General features: G+C 37.8%; 1 long non-coding RNA gene across 1 annotated transcript; it reads right to left on the minus strand.

Annotated features, from left to right (window-relative positions):
* Positions 1 to 11369: 11369 nt before the first annotated feature.
* Positions 11370 to 13305, minus strand: LOC119796045. The gene is made up of 4 exons (XR_005282411.1): positions 12501 to 13305; positions 12351 to 12414; positions 11761 to 11897; positions 11370 to 11463 (listed from the first exon to the last, which is right to left on the minus strand). It is a non-coding gene; the product is annotated as an uncharacterized LOC119796045 (long non-coding RNA).
* Positions 13306 to 13973: the final 668 nt, after the last annotated feature.

Consider the following 13973-nt stretch of genomic DNA (forward strand, 5'->3'; position numbering starts at 1 on the left):
ACACCGGACGCAGCAAAATCGCGTCTGCTGCTTCATTTTTGCTGCTTGTACCAGTTAGTTCTGACGCGCGGCTGAAGCAGCTTTGCTGCTCTGGCTGCGCGGTGCAAAAGTGTGTCTGACGCGCTTTGGGCGGAGCTTCACTATCCTTTGTCTGCCTTGCAGCTATATTTGCTGTGATCAGCGGGAATAAAGTAGTTTTAATATGTTTTTAAGTGAGAAAATACACCTGAAAACGTAATCAGTGCAGTCAGTTCATTCAGATTATTATCCTGCCTTCAATATTATTTCTGTCAGAGCCACTCAGACCCCCACATACCAGCGGTGCGCCGACAGAAGGAATCCCTTCATCAGCAGCCTCTGGCCGGGTCGCCTCCTCGCGGTTCACCGGGGCAGCTGGTAGGTGTTTTTCATCTAAATAATCCAAACTGCATATTCTGCCGGCAGATTTCTGCATTTTAAGTTAATTTAGGCGTCAATAAACTGTTTAAGAGGAGTGATCATAGCCTCTGATCATCAGCGCTGTGTCTCTCTCCCTGCGTTAGATGATTAAACGCGCCCGACGCACTGCTTAAGCTGCTCAGACGCTGCTGCTCAAAACCTTTTGCTGCGCCTTGACGCGCGTCAACCATTGACTTTGAATGTAAACTCGCTTCTTCTGTCGCGCCAGCTGTGTCCAGTGTGAATGCAGCATTAGTCATTCGTTGCGTTCGCCTGTCTGCTAAGCTCAAAACAACCGCGCCTGGCTTGACGGAGAAACCAGGAGAACAGGTGAGCATATTTACGACAGTGCACTTTTACTTTCGCCCTCTGGGGGGAGCCTCGCTGGAAAATCAACACCGGTTGCATAGTGTACCTTTAACAAATGTGTTTTTTGCATGTTTTTATATTATAGCTGCTCCATGTTTCATTTATTCATAGATATAAAGTGAAGTAACTATTTTTATTCTCAAATTAAGGTATTCTTAGAAAATAACATTTATTATTAACTCAATAATATCAAATCCGGCTGTCACTTCTGACACGTCGGAGAAGAGTAAAACCTCCATAGCAGCAACGCTTCCGAATGGATGAGATCTGAGCACCTTAGGCTACGTTCACACTGCAGACTTTAATGCTTAATTCCGATTTCTTAGTGAAACAGATTTTTTTTGCAAATATATGCAGCTTGTATGTGATCTCCTGTGTGAGCACGAAGAAGTGCCTTTAAATCTGCATGTATAAAATAAAAAAAATGTGTGTAGAGATTAGTTTACGTGCTGCTCGTATCAGTATTTATTAGGCTTGTGCAGTTTTGGCAGAATTCTGACTTCATATATGCGTAATTATACCTTGTTTTATCGGAACATTTACCATCGTATTGTTTTCCTGCAGAAGAGCAATAAATAACTCATGTGATTGTGGCTTTCATTCCCCTCCCTGTGCCCATGGCATGCCCAGGCTTGCTTTCTGACTGTCCTGCACCAAACAGTGAAGGCCGGAGCCAAAATAATTTGTATCTGTTCAATAAAACATTAAAGACCATCATGCCATGTCCTGCTCCCTTTTCCCTCTCCCTCTCCTCTCCTCCCCAGCTCTCAAAGGTCTTGTTAATGTTTCAAAACTGCACATAAGACAGACCAGCCAGACGATTAATTTGAAAGATACCCACAGGGTACCTGCAGGATTTCTTCTTACCGTACTTCTCTTGCTTCTGTAGTGTTAACACCTAGCTGTCTTCAGAAAACGAAGAGTGGGGGGGAGTCGGTGGAGGGATCGGGGTCAGGGTGGTGGAGGGGTAAAAAGCGTACAAAGTGTACCCTCCAGTTAGAAAACAGAGCACTTTTCAAAAACAGCCTTTTGATATGTGCAATGCAGTAAAGCAAAATGGATTAAACTGTTCAAATGCAACAGTTTTTATTTGTCAGAACACATTGCTTCAGCTAATCCCCCCCCCAACATTAAACATGTTTAATTGTTTACCGCTGTGTGATTTAGGCGCCTCTCTTAGATGCATCTCAGATGAAGTAAGACTGAGAAAAAGTTTCACTAAAAGTTGCTAAAAATGCACAAATGGCAGAGATTTGATGAGTTCTTTTAAGAAACGGGCCAAAGAAGGTTAAAATCCTCTCACTGCACACATAAATGAGTTTTCAGTGGCTTTGGTTGTTCTAACACCTCATCGATATAGTCTGCTTTCCCTCCCAGTTCAGAATCAGCTATTCCTCAGTTCCTCTGTTAAAAAGCCTCTTTAAATGCTGAGCTTTAAAAAAAAAATTGCAGAGAGCATTCATTTTAGATAAATAGTCTAAGCTTGGCTGAATAAATGATTTATTTAGTCTCATAAATTATTTCAGCAAAATATCCCAAAGCACTTTTTGCCTCATTGTACATCATTTTCTTAGTATGCTAGATGAGCCCTCATTTATTTTCAACTATCACACCATGTCTCTTGTAAATATGTATACTGGTCTTTCTACTTATTTATTTTACAGATCTGATTTTAATATTTCATCCTCAGCATAAACTTCTATTTGTTTCCAAGGGCATGATAGCATGAAATAAATATCAGAAGTATAATTCCCAGTCTTAACATATTGGAGTGCATGAATCATTTAAGAGAAACAGATTTTGTACATAAAGCCAAGGCCTAATTTTCTCTCCTGCAGCCTGAAAATGTTAATCAGCGGGGCTTGTGTCTTGTGTTTTAAAAGGCTGCAGCTTGACAGCGCAGTTTAGGTGGGTGACTGCAGGGGGGGTGGGGGGGGGGGGCAGACTCACACCATATGGTGACAAACCTGGTGGTGGTGCCTCAAGCCAAGGATTTACCGTGGATTGCTTTAGTAAATATTCCTTTTAATTGTATGATGGTCTAGAGCAAAACAAGTCAAAGAAGGATCAACTGCCTGAACTGAGATACTTTATGCAAAATGCATAGATAGATAGATAGATAGATAGATAGATAGATAGATAGATAGATAGATAGATAGATAGATAGATAGATAGATAGATAGATAGATAGATAGATAGATAGATAGATAGATAGATAGATGATTAATGGCATAAAATCGTATTTACAACAGACACAGATGTGGAAAAGGGTGTGAGAAATGGAGAGGTGATTAAATGAAGGGTTATAGACAGGAAAGAGGGAGGAAAAGATAGGAAAGAGAGAAAACAACACTGGAAAAACAATCTAGAAATAAGTAAAAATTTCCTAAATTAAGAGTATATACCCCTAATTTGAGTAGGTAAATTAGATAGTTTGAATGAGTATTTTTATTCTTAAAATAAGCTAATTAGATAATATGCCCTTGAAATAAGACAATGCAATTGTGTTTTCTTATTTTAAGTGTAAATTGTCTCGTTCCATTGGCAAAATGACTCTTTTACCTCCTCAATCCAAGAACAAATGCACTTATTTTAAGAAAAAAATAACTTATCTAGATTTCAATTTTTTCCAGTGAAGGTAACAAAACAAAACATTAGAAGGTATACAGTAGCTCCTAGAAGTCTGGCTCGTCACCTGTATAAGATGACAGGGAAAGAAACCAGAGAAAGAAAATAAAACAACAGCAAAAAGAAGACAAAATACCACCATAGTGAACCTCAAACTAGGTTCAAGAGCACCTCGTATCCCTTAGATACCTAGTCAGTGGTATGTAAGCATTGGTTTTCTCATATATAAAAGGTTTAGAAGGCTTCTTCAGATGGAAAATATGCTCAAGAGCTGGTGTGGGTGGCCCCAGACTCGCCCTACAGGGCCTAGGACAGAAAAGGAGGTGATACCAGACCTAGAAATCCAAAGGCACCCCAAATCACTGGGACACAAGAGGGCCAGACATAGGTAAAACACCAAAGGGTCCCAGTCCCTTAAGAACCCGACCCCAGAGGCCAAAAGCTGGATCCCCAAAGGGCAGTGGCTTTCTTTTTTTCAAATTGTGTTTCACAAATGACTTTCCTTAATTGAAGCTCAATACATACACTCACTCTCTTCAGATACATTGACCACATGTTGTAGACCAATAGAAATACAGGTGCTGGTCATAAAATTAGAATATCATGAAAAAGTAGATTGATTTCAGTAATTCCATTTAAAAAGTGAAACTTGTATATTATATTCATACATTACATACAAACTCATATATTTCAGATGTTTATTTTGTTTAATTTTGATGATTACAAATGACAACAAATGAAAATCTCAAATTCATCATATCAGAAAATTAGAATATTGTGAAAAGTTTCAAAATTGATGGCCCCTGGTGCCACACTCTAATCAGCTAATTAACTCAAACCACCTGCAAAAGCCTTTAAATGGTCTTTCAGTCTAGTTCTATAGGCTACACAATCATGGGGAAGACTGCTGACTTGACAGTTGTCCAAAAGACGACCATCGACACCTTGCACAAGGAGGGCAAGACACAAAAGGTCATCGCTAAAGAGGCTGGCTCTTCACAGAGCTCAGTGTCCAAGCACATTAATAGAGAGGCGAAGGGAAGGAAAAGATGTGGTCGAAAAAAGTGTACAAGCAAGAGAGATAACCGCACCCTGGAGAGGATTGTGAAACAAAACCCATTCAAAAATGTGGGGGAGATTCACAAAGAGTGGACTGCAGCTGGAGTGAGTGCTTCAAGAACCACCACACACAGACGTATGAAAGACATGGGTTTCTGCTGTCGCATTCCTTGTGTCAAGCCACTCTTGAACCACAGACAGCGTCAGAAGCGTCTTGCCTGGGCTAAAGAGAAACAGGACTGGACTGCTGGTGAGTGGTCCAAAGTCATGTTCTCTGATGAAAGTAAATTTTGCATTTCCTTTGGAAATCAAGGTCCCAGAGTCTGGAGGAAAAGAAGAGAGGCACTTCATCCACGTTGCTTGAAGTCCAGTGTAAAGTTTCCACAGTCAGTGATGGTTTGGGGTGCCATGTCATCTGCTGGTGTTGGTCCATTGTGTTTTCTGAGGTCCAGGGTCAACGCAGCCACATACCAGGAAGTTTTAGAGCACTTCATGCTTCCTGCAGCTGACCAACTTTTTGGAGATGCAGATTTCATTTTCCAACAGGACTTGGCACCTGCACACAGTGCCAAAGCTACCAGTACCTGGTTGAAGGACCATGGTATCCCCGTTCTTAATTGGCCAGCAAACTCTCCTGACCTTAACCCCATAGAAAATCTATGGGGTATTGTGAAGAAGAAGATGCAATACACCAGACCCAACAATTCAGAAGAGCTAAAAGCCACTATTAGAGCAACCTGGGCTATCATAACACCTGAGCAGTGCCACAGACTGATCGACTCCATGCCACGCCGCATTGCTGCAGTAATACAGGCCAAAGGAGGCCCAACTAAATACTGAGTGCTGTACATGCTCATACTTTTCATGTTCATACTTTTCAGTTGGCCAACATTTCTATAAATCCTTTGTTTTTATTGGTCTTCAGTAATATTCTAATTTTCTGATATGATGAATTTGAGATTTTCATTTGTTGTCATTTGTAATCATCAAAATTAAACAAAATAAACATCTGAAATATATGAGTTTGTATGTAATGTATGAATATAATATACAAGTTTCACTTTTTAAATGGAATTACTGAAATCAATCTACTTTTTCATGATATTCTAATTTTATGACCAGCACCTGTACAGCTTTACTCCTCACTGTTGGGGAAAGCCCGCCCCCAAAATTGGAGAGCATGTGATCTCTGAAATGCAATTCGAAAAGAACGCAACTTATAAAAACTCAATCTGAAAACAGAAATTTTAAAAAATTAAGATATCTGTAAAAAAAAAAAAAAAAAACCAAAGGATTAAACAAAATATTTTTTTAAAAAATTAAGAAAAACTCTTGGATGAGTTAAAATACAATAGATGTTGATGTAGGTAGTGGGACTATGACATAGTAATGCTTCTGAATGCAATTAAATCCATAAGACCCAACACTGTTCTATCGAAGCTGATAAAGTAAGCGTGCTTTGGCTTTAATTTAGGTCTGAAAGTAAAACATTTTTTTAACATACTGTATAATTTACATATCTTTGTTCATGATGAGTAAGAAAATCACTTATTGGACATTTTCCAAAGTGTTATTTATGCTTAGTTGCATGATGAGAAAAATCAAATATTCCAATGTTCTCTCCTGCCTCTCAGCTTGATGTGTGAGAGCTGAATCGTTAAGTTCACAGTATGATATCTGCCTTGGTGTGGGGCTGAAAAAAAAAATCACTGGAGTTAGTGCATTTACACCACCGAGAGGAGATAAATGCCTTTCCTTCCAAAAGGTTTACCACTGAGCAAAAAATCTCCATGGTTGCTTCCGTTGCCTTGTTTGCTCATGCATCTTGTTTTTTGTTTTTTTCTAAAAATGCAGTTTTTTATTCCTGTAAAGGTATGTTAACTATGGGCTAATTCTTGGTGACAAGGCTTTATTTACAACCTTTTTAAAGAGGAATCCGTGCTTACTTAAAAACCCATAAGCCATATTTGCTAAAGGTCAGTTGACATTGCACACGCTGCCAATCCCAGACCTAACCACTGTAAAACTACGTTTAGACCTCCCAATATATATATTTTTTTTTTTATGAAACACACTGTTAGAGGGATTCGAATACAGCATTTCCTAAATTATATTTGAGTCAATAGAAGTTTTAATATGAAGCTGTTAGTTGGATATTAAAATTTTTTGGCTTAAAGCACTTTTTGTGCACAGACCAGCCTTTGTCTGACATTTCTCAGGTCTCTGCTCCACCTCCTGCAGGCGTAACTACACCATGACCCCATACAGTGCACGATAAATGACTTAAGCAAACATTCTGCATGAGAACTAGACACATTTTTTTCTAGCACTATGAAGGTTAAGATTAGAAATCCTGTGGGGAACCACTATTAGTTAAAATGTCAGACTTTATTTGAAAAGTAGCATTTTTAGATGTAAATACAATACATAAAAAATTGTAAAGTGTTTTTTTAGTTTTTAAACATTTCAAATTTCAATGACGTATTGTCATATGGATGTCTCCATGCTGTTTATGCTGAAATCCATTCTAAGTATATAACCCTAACGCTTGCTAGGTCCTGTAGCGCTAGCTCTTTCCTGCCAAAATAGCAGTAAGTTACATTAAAACTATTTATTTTCAGCCTGTTGGATTGATGAGAATATAGAAATCACAAGAGGTGCTGAAGATGAAGGTAGGGCTGTCTAAAGCCGGGCAGACACTGCAATTTCTTTCAAAAGTTGCATGCAGCTACAGCTCATACTGTACATCCAAAAACCACGTCGGACTCTGAGTCAAGAGATGACGTTGGTCGGACTTGTCAATCTGGAAGAAGAAGAACTCCCATGTTTGCGCAGTGCTCAAAGTTCTGGTAAATCGGCTAGTAGCTCTGCTTCAACAGCAGGATTTGTCCACGAACATCGTTGTCATGATGGGTTTCAGAAAAGCCCAATATGCAGAACACCACGGAGACTAATGAAAAGTTTAACAATGTTTATTGAAACAAGCACATGGAATAAACACTGGAACTGGTTCAGGCCTGGGGGCAGGTTCACTGGAGTCTGTAAGGATGACAGTTCAGTTAGCTTAGGAGCAGATGAGTTTGAGTTTGAGAGTTTCAGAAGGATACCTTGAGGAATCCGGGTTTGGCTTTGAGAGAGGAACTGTTGGGTCCAGAGACTGTTTAGTTCAGCAGAGTCCAATAACCGCTTCAGCGTCTTACTTCTAGCTCGAGGGCAGACTTTGGTTTTTGGTTTCCAGCTCTTAGTCCAGAGCAGCATGGGAATCCAGAGGAGAGTCTTCAGGTTTGGCTCAGAGGGCAGGCTCGGCAGGTTAAGCTCATCCAGAGCTTACAGAGAAACAGGATTCCTGAAAGCAGAGACTAGGTGGTGTTAGAATCCAATCTAGATCAGAGACAACAAAGATTCTCAGGTGAAGCTAGGCTCAGGTGCTAACCAAACTGGATCAACACTGCGGCGTTGAGGCAAGGTCTGAAGGCAGGTTATAAAGGAGAGGATCCTCTGATGACGAGATGCGCCTCAGGTGTGTTGGAGGCTCAGCTCAGGAGGATCCACGGCGCACTCTGCTGGAGAAAGGTGGAACAGCTCCAGATTCCAACAATCGTTCAACGTTCGACTAATTTTCAAACATTTTTGATTTACTCCTGACCGTACGATTTCTGATTGGGAGGTGGTCGCGAGGGGCTCATCGCGGCTCATTACCCATGTATACTAAATGACGCAGGACGCACAATGATTCTGAAAGTTTGGCATGACGTAAAAATTGGCCAGAAAAGGGCAAAAAAGTCATACACTGTATGCCTTGCTTAAAGAAGCTAGTGTTTTTGTGGTTGCTGCCAGAAAAGGCTAACCCAGATGGAGAGCAACGCTACAAAGAGCTTCAGTTTCTTTCTGAGGCTGTTTACGGTTAGCATCAGGATAAAAATATTTTCTCAGATATATGAGAACGCTGTGTTACAACGACTGAAACATGCTTCACTGTCACTATAAACAATTGTTCATTATCTTTAGGTTTGTTTCTGATTTCACGTTAGCTTCTGCTAATGATGTTAGCTCTAGCCTATATAGTAACAGCAGATCATAAGCCAGTCAAATTTGTTTGTTTCTGTCATGATTCTGTCTGTTCTGGACTTTTTGGTTCTCTTTAAATTTTCTTTTTGTTTTCAGTTACACTTTAATTTAAATCCTTTTGTTTTCTAGGTCATTGCTTTCTTTTCCATTTAGTGTCAGCCAAGTTATTTTCTAGTCACATTTAAGTGCTGTTGTATTTTTTGTTCACTCTGTTTCTTACTTGTTCCAGTCTCCTTACTCTAGCTCCCTTCTAGATCCTTCTGTCCACACCTGCTTCCAATCAGTTGAATACTCCATTCATTGTTCTGATTGGCATATATACTCGTCTGCAGTTACTTGTTGCTGGATTCTCTTCATTTCCTCATTCCCTCTTTCCTTTGGTTTGTTCCTCCCTGGTGTCTCCTAGTATTTTAGATTTTTTTGTTGATCGGTTCTGGATCATGGCTTCTGTTTTTTTTATTCTTTACTAAATTTAGCAAAAAAAAATTGGTATTTCTTTTCTTCACATACACTTTTTCGACACTTTTTCTCTTACGACCCTCAAAGAACCGCTGTGAGAAAGGTAAGTTTCAACAAGTGTCTGAAACCGTAGCTCACCACAGATATACACCTGAAAGCGCCGATTCGCAGAAAAAGATAGCTAACGCCTGACGTAAACATATGACCAGAATGATTGACAGTTAGGAGGACCACTTATTTTGATGATCCACCAGGAAATAAAAGATGGTCCTCATACCTTTAAGGGAGGCCTCCTCATTTAACATCAACGTTTTGCCTCACAAATGTTCTCCTGGAAATAAAACCAAAAACCTATAAAAACTTTTCCCACTATTACAACTACAACCATCATATTACACCTTCATAATAAAGTCAGGGGTGTCACTTAAATTCATGCCTGGATGTAGAAGAAGGAATATGTCTGGCAATTAAATTTATTTCTGGAAAAAAATGAGAAACAACTTTGTTAAAAAAAAAAAAAATCCAAATAAATATACTTTGGTATTACCAGAAATAAATAGCTTATTCTTAAGAGCCAGCATAGAATAGAATAAAATAGAAAACAGTAGTGAAATGATAACACGCAGCTTTGATTATTATTTTGGATTCGCTTTTTGATGTTGCTATTCTGGAACATCAACCACTACAGCAGCCAGTCTGATCATTCTGTAAAAACAAACAGATGATTTTTTTTCTACGTTAACCTTTCTGTCCTGTGCTACAAAGTGAATGCTTGTAAAGTCAGTTTACTGCATAATAAGAGGCTAAAAGTCAAGTATTTGAAGTTGATTTCACTCGGTGATGACTGGAGGACATCAGGAAATTAATTACCCTGTAAGTGAAGCAGGGAGAAACCGACATGATTAATGAGCCTAAAGGTGTTTGCTTGGAGGGTTATCAAATCGTCTTCTTTTTTACATCTAAGTGGACTGATTAGAGCGAGAGAGAAGACCTTGACTTAGTAAAACCAACAAACCGCAGCATGAATGCTGGGAGAACGCAGAGAAAGAAGGGATGGCGCGCCTCCTGGGTCGCACGTCTGACGTCTTCTCTTTCAGCACCGCCCGACTTCAAACCACATCCTGCATCAATTAGCAGCAGAGATGAGGGTCAAATCCTTTTATTTACCTCTTTAATAAAGCCACATCATCACCTTAATTTCCCTCTAAAAGGGAATAAATCTGGGAATGAAATGAGCAAAGGGATATTAAAGAGAAATCTCATCTAATTAAGACTTATCCTGTTAAAAACCTAAAGGGAAGATCACTTCTTGAATGGGTTTAAAAGAGCCTCCTTTTTTAAGCAGGATTTTGCTTTGCAAAAAAAAAAAGAAAAATCTCAAAGCTCTGCTCATTTATAGCAGATAACAGGGCGGGAGGTAGGCTGTGCTGGTCTTGGCTGGTCACATCCCTGCTGAAAAATAAATGTGCTAAGTGTACTAAAATTTAGCATACTTTTGTGTACTTGAAGGCACACTAATCATTACTATACTTTAAGTGTGTTTATGATTAGTTAACTTGAAGGATGCTATTTTGGAACAACTAATTTTGTACTAAATATATTTTAATTGTAATTAAATTGTGGACAAGCTCAACTTGAAGTGTATTTAGTGTACTTTGATGTGCTAAAGTGGAACAACTTAAAGTATATTTTGTATACTTTAAGTATATGAGTTTATATGTACTAATATATGCTTAATTAGTCAAATTAAAGTGCACTATGGTTGTATTATAACTACATTAAAAATGATTTGTTAGTGTCTTAAAAATATATAAGCTTTATACTTTTAATATACTCTTACTGTGGTAATAATATGCTTAATTATACTGTTGGCTTATTCCAATTACTAAAAAAGCATACTTTGCAGTTAATAGTAAATATACTTTATCATTACATTGCTATACTACTTTCTACCTTGCACATTCTTGCAAATGTATTAACAGTATACTAAATGCTGAAAGACTTGTGGATATACTTCCGTGCAGATGAAAAAATATACTTTAATGTATTTGAAACATGTCCAAATTATAGTACATTACAAATAATATAACTTGTACTATCTCAGAATGTATAAACATTTACATATCGACGTTAACCATTTTCATTATAAAACTTACAACACATTTTCAAATATTGGTACTTTAGTACACTTTGTAGAAATATGTCAATTTCAGGCAGCAGACCTAAACATTACAAATAAACTTTAAAGAACGCAGAGGAATACTGAACAATGAAAAACAACATTCCTTATTATTGCACCCCTAAACCCTCCCACCATACAAAAACACGCCCACCACACATTATTTTCCTTTTTTTGGCTGAACTGCTCATTGTTACATTTTCGTCTGATGGCCGTGCGCACATCAGAGACACTTGTCTACGGAAACTCCAGAAGAACAGCGTCTGTTAACCAAACAGAGAGATACTGTAAATTCATAGTATTTTTGAGCAGTACATCAGAAAAGTCTGACAAATTGTATCAGTATGATATACCAGGGTCCATAAGTGCACCAGAAAAAAAAATTGTCCATTTCAGTTGAATTTAAATAAATCTGATGCATCAAGTGGTTTTATCAGATCTGATCAAAAAAATTAAACAAAGTAACAACAAAAATTGTCAGAGATCTCAGAAAAGAAAAAAATTATGAATCCGCAGAAAGAAAGGGAAGAAAAATCCTTAAGTTTCCTTGTTTTTCCTACCACCCTCCAGGGAACCGGATGGCATTCAAATTGGGAACATCCTGCATCAACATCTCTGGTGGAGTCTAGTCCAGTCCATACAATGAACTGCTCAGCTGTAACAGCAGATTCTGCAACTATGTAAAAAAAAAAACAGCCTGCACACAAATGTGCAGAGCAATTACTTCAATTGGAAAATAAATCATGTAATCACCATAATATAAATTGGTTTTTACCACATTTATACAGACAAAAATATAAAGTAAAATTATCAATTTACATGTGGTTCACTGTCTAAGAAATCATTATGGTCAGTAGTCAATACTTGTATCTGGAAAAAACAATCCAGGACACCTATGAAGGGTTAATTTTACGTTAACCCCTTGTGGGGGTTTTACAGCAACATCACACAAGATGTAGCTAGCTTGAAAGTGCATTTTCTTTTTTAGAAGAGCACATGGGGGGTGTGTTAGCCTCCTTCTCACTGTGCTAATGCATTCAATAAATCAAAAGAGCTAGTAAAATTACATATATTACAAAACATTATATCCTGACTGGTTTTACATCTCAAAAAATATATATATTTCATTCACAGGTTCATGTGAACTCACCAGGATATTCTTCAACACAATAATACAGCAAATCTTCCTGCTCAACCGATTACATCTCCTGTTTCTACAATACAAATATAATAATCAAAATCGCGTTTTATACAGATATCTTAAGATTTCAAAACCAAATGGGAATGTTTTGAAAGTTACCTCTCTCCATGCAGACCAAGGCCTTAAAAGAAAAGCACGCTAGCTCTGAGCAGGGAGGAGCCGTGACTAACTGCTGTGCAGGTGTGGTGCATTCAAAGTCTATGGGAATTCTGATATCAGTACTGAACCAAAAACTCCCCAAGACTAAAATTCTTGGGGAGCTACTACTTTACAGACATCAAGGCCAAACAACCTCCACATATCACTCCTATATGCATGAAGTGCTGTCAGCGACTTTTAAATATGTGCACTCACCAATTGGTCTTGTTTGCAGTAGCCCTGCTTTGATCCATTAAACAATACTAATGAAATGTTCTTTTTTGAACACTTGAGACAATTGTAATGTGTTAAGTTTATTTCTTTTGCATTTGGCCAGTATTAACTTTTCTGTTGCAATGTGGGTTATGCTATTTGTTAGATCATAATGTAGCACTGCACCAGCTTTAAACCACTTGCTTTTCAGCAGAACACACATTTTTGTGCACCTGTACTTTTGAAGTGAACATTTAGTGTTTTGTTCAATGTGGTTTTGTGTGTAAGATGTATTGTATCATATTTCTTTTTCAAAACTTATTAAACATTACATAACAACTGCAATAATTGCTATCTGTGTACTTTACACACAGCACAAAATTGCATAATAGGGTTTAAGTGCATTTTTGTAGTTATACTATTGAACACTTTCCAAAAGAATTACCTGAAGTACAAGCGTATATAACTTCACTTCATAATTAGATTCAAATGTAACTTAAAATGCACTCAAACTTAATATTACAGTGTCGATATTAAAATGTGTACTTTTAAAATATGCTTTCAATGTACGTTACAATGACAACTTTGAGCATACAATTTAAAATATAGCAAAAATATATGTAAAAACAAATTTAAAATAAGTACACTTTAGAAATTACACATAACTTTCACTTAAAGTATACTTTTTTAATAATATATTTCTATAAAGTGTAACATAGTGTAATTATGTTAAAGTGTGTTAAAAGTATTAGCATGAAAGCGTAATGTTAGTATACTTTTTATATATTTACAAAAAGTACAATTTGTCTAAGTACATTTTCAGTAAACTATAGGAAATATGAATATACTTGAAATACAATAAAGCACATTTTTTTTTTACCAGGGATGGGAGCACGCCTCCCTGGGTGTGACAGTACAATGAAGAACAGGCCAGGTATCGGGGGCAGGCTGTTTCTCAACACTACAGCACCAACTGTTTTCACCTGCCCCTGCATCCGACCTCGCAGCATCCCGTTCTCTGAATGCGTGCAAGGCAAGAAGCAGATCACAGAGCAGCAGAGAGCACAACGCAGTTTTAAAGGAGAGGAATTTGCTTTGGTAATGAAGCGTATAGTGGATAAAAAAAACGGAGCTTAAATAGATGTGCAAATAGACATCTTCCTCACAAAATGAGCTTTTACTCAATATTAGGAATAAAACAAGAATAAATGGTCGTAATTA

Source organism: Cyprinodon tularosa, unplaced genomic scaffold (assembly GCF_016077235.1).
Source record: "Cyprinodon tularosa strain WSP-4 unplaced genomic scaffold, ASM1607723v1 ctg532, whole genome shotgun sequence".
Classification (NCBI taxonomy): domain Eukaryota; kingdom Metazoa; phylum Chordata; class Actinopteri; order Cyprinodontiformes; family Cyprinodontidae; genus Cyprinodon; species Cyprinodon tularosa.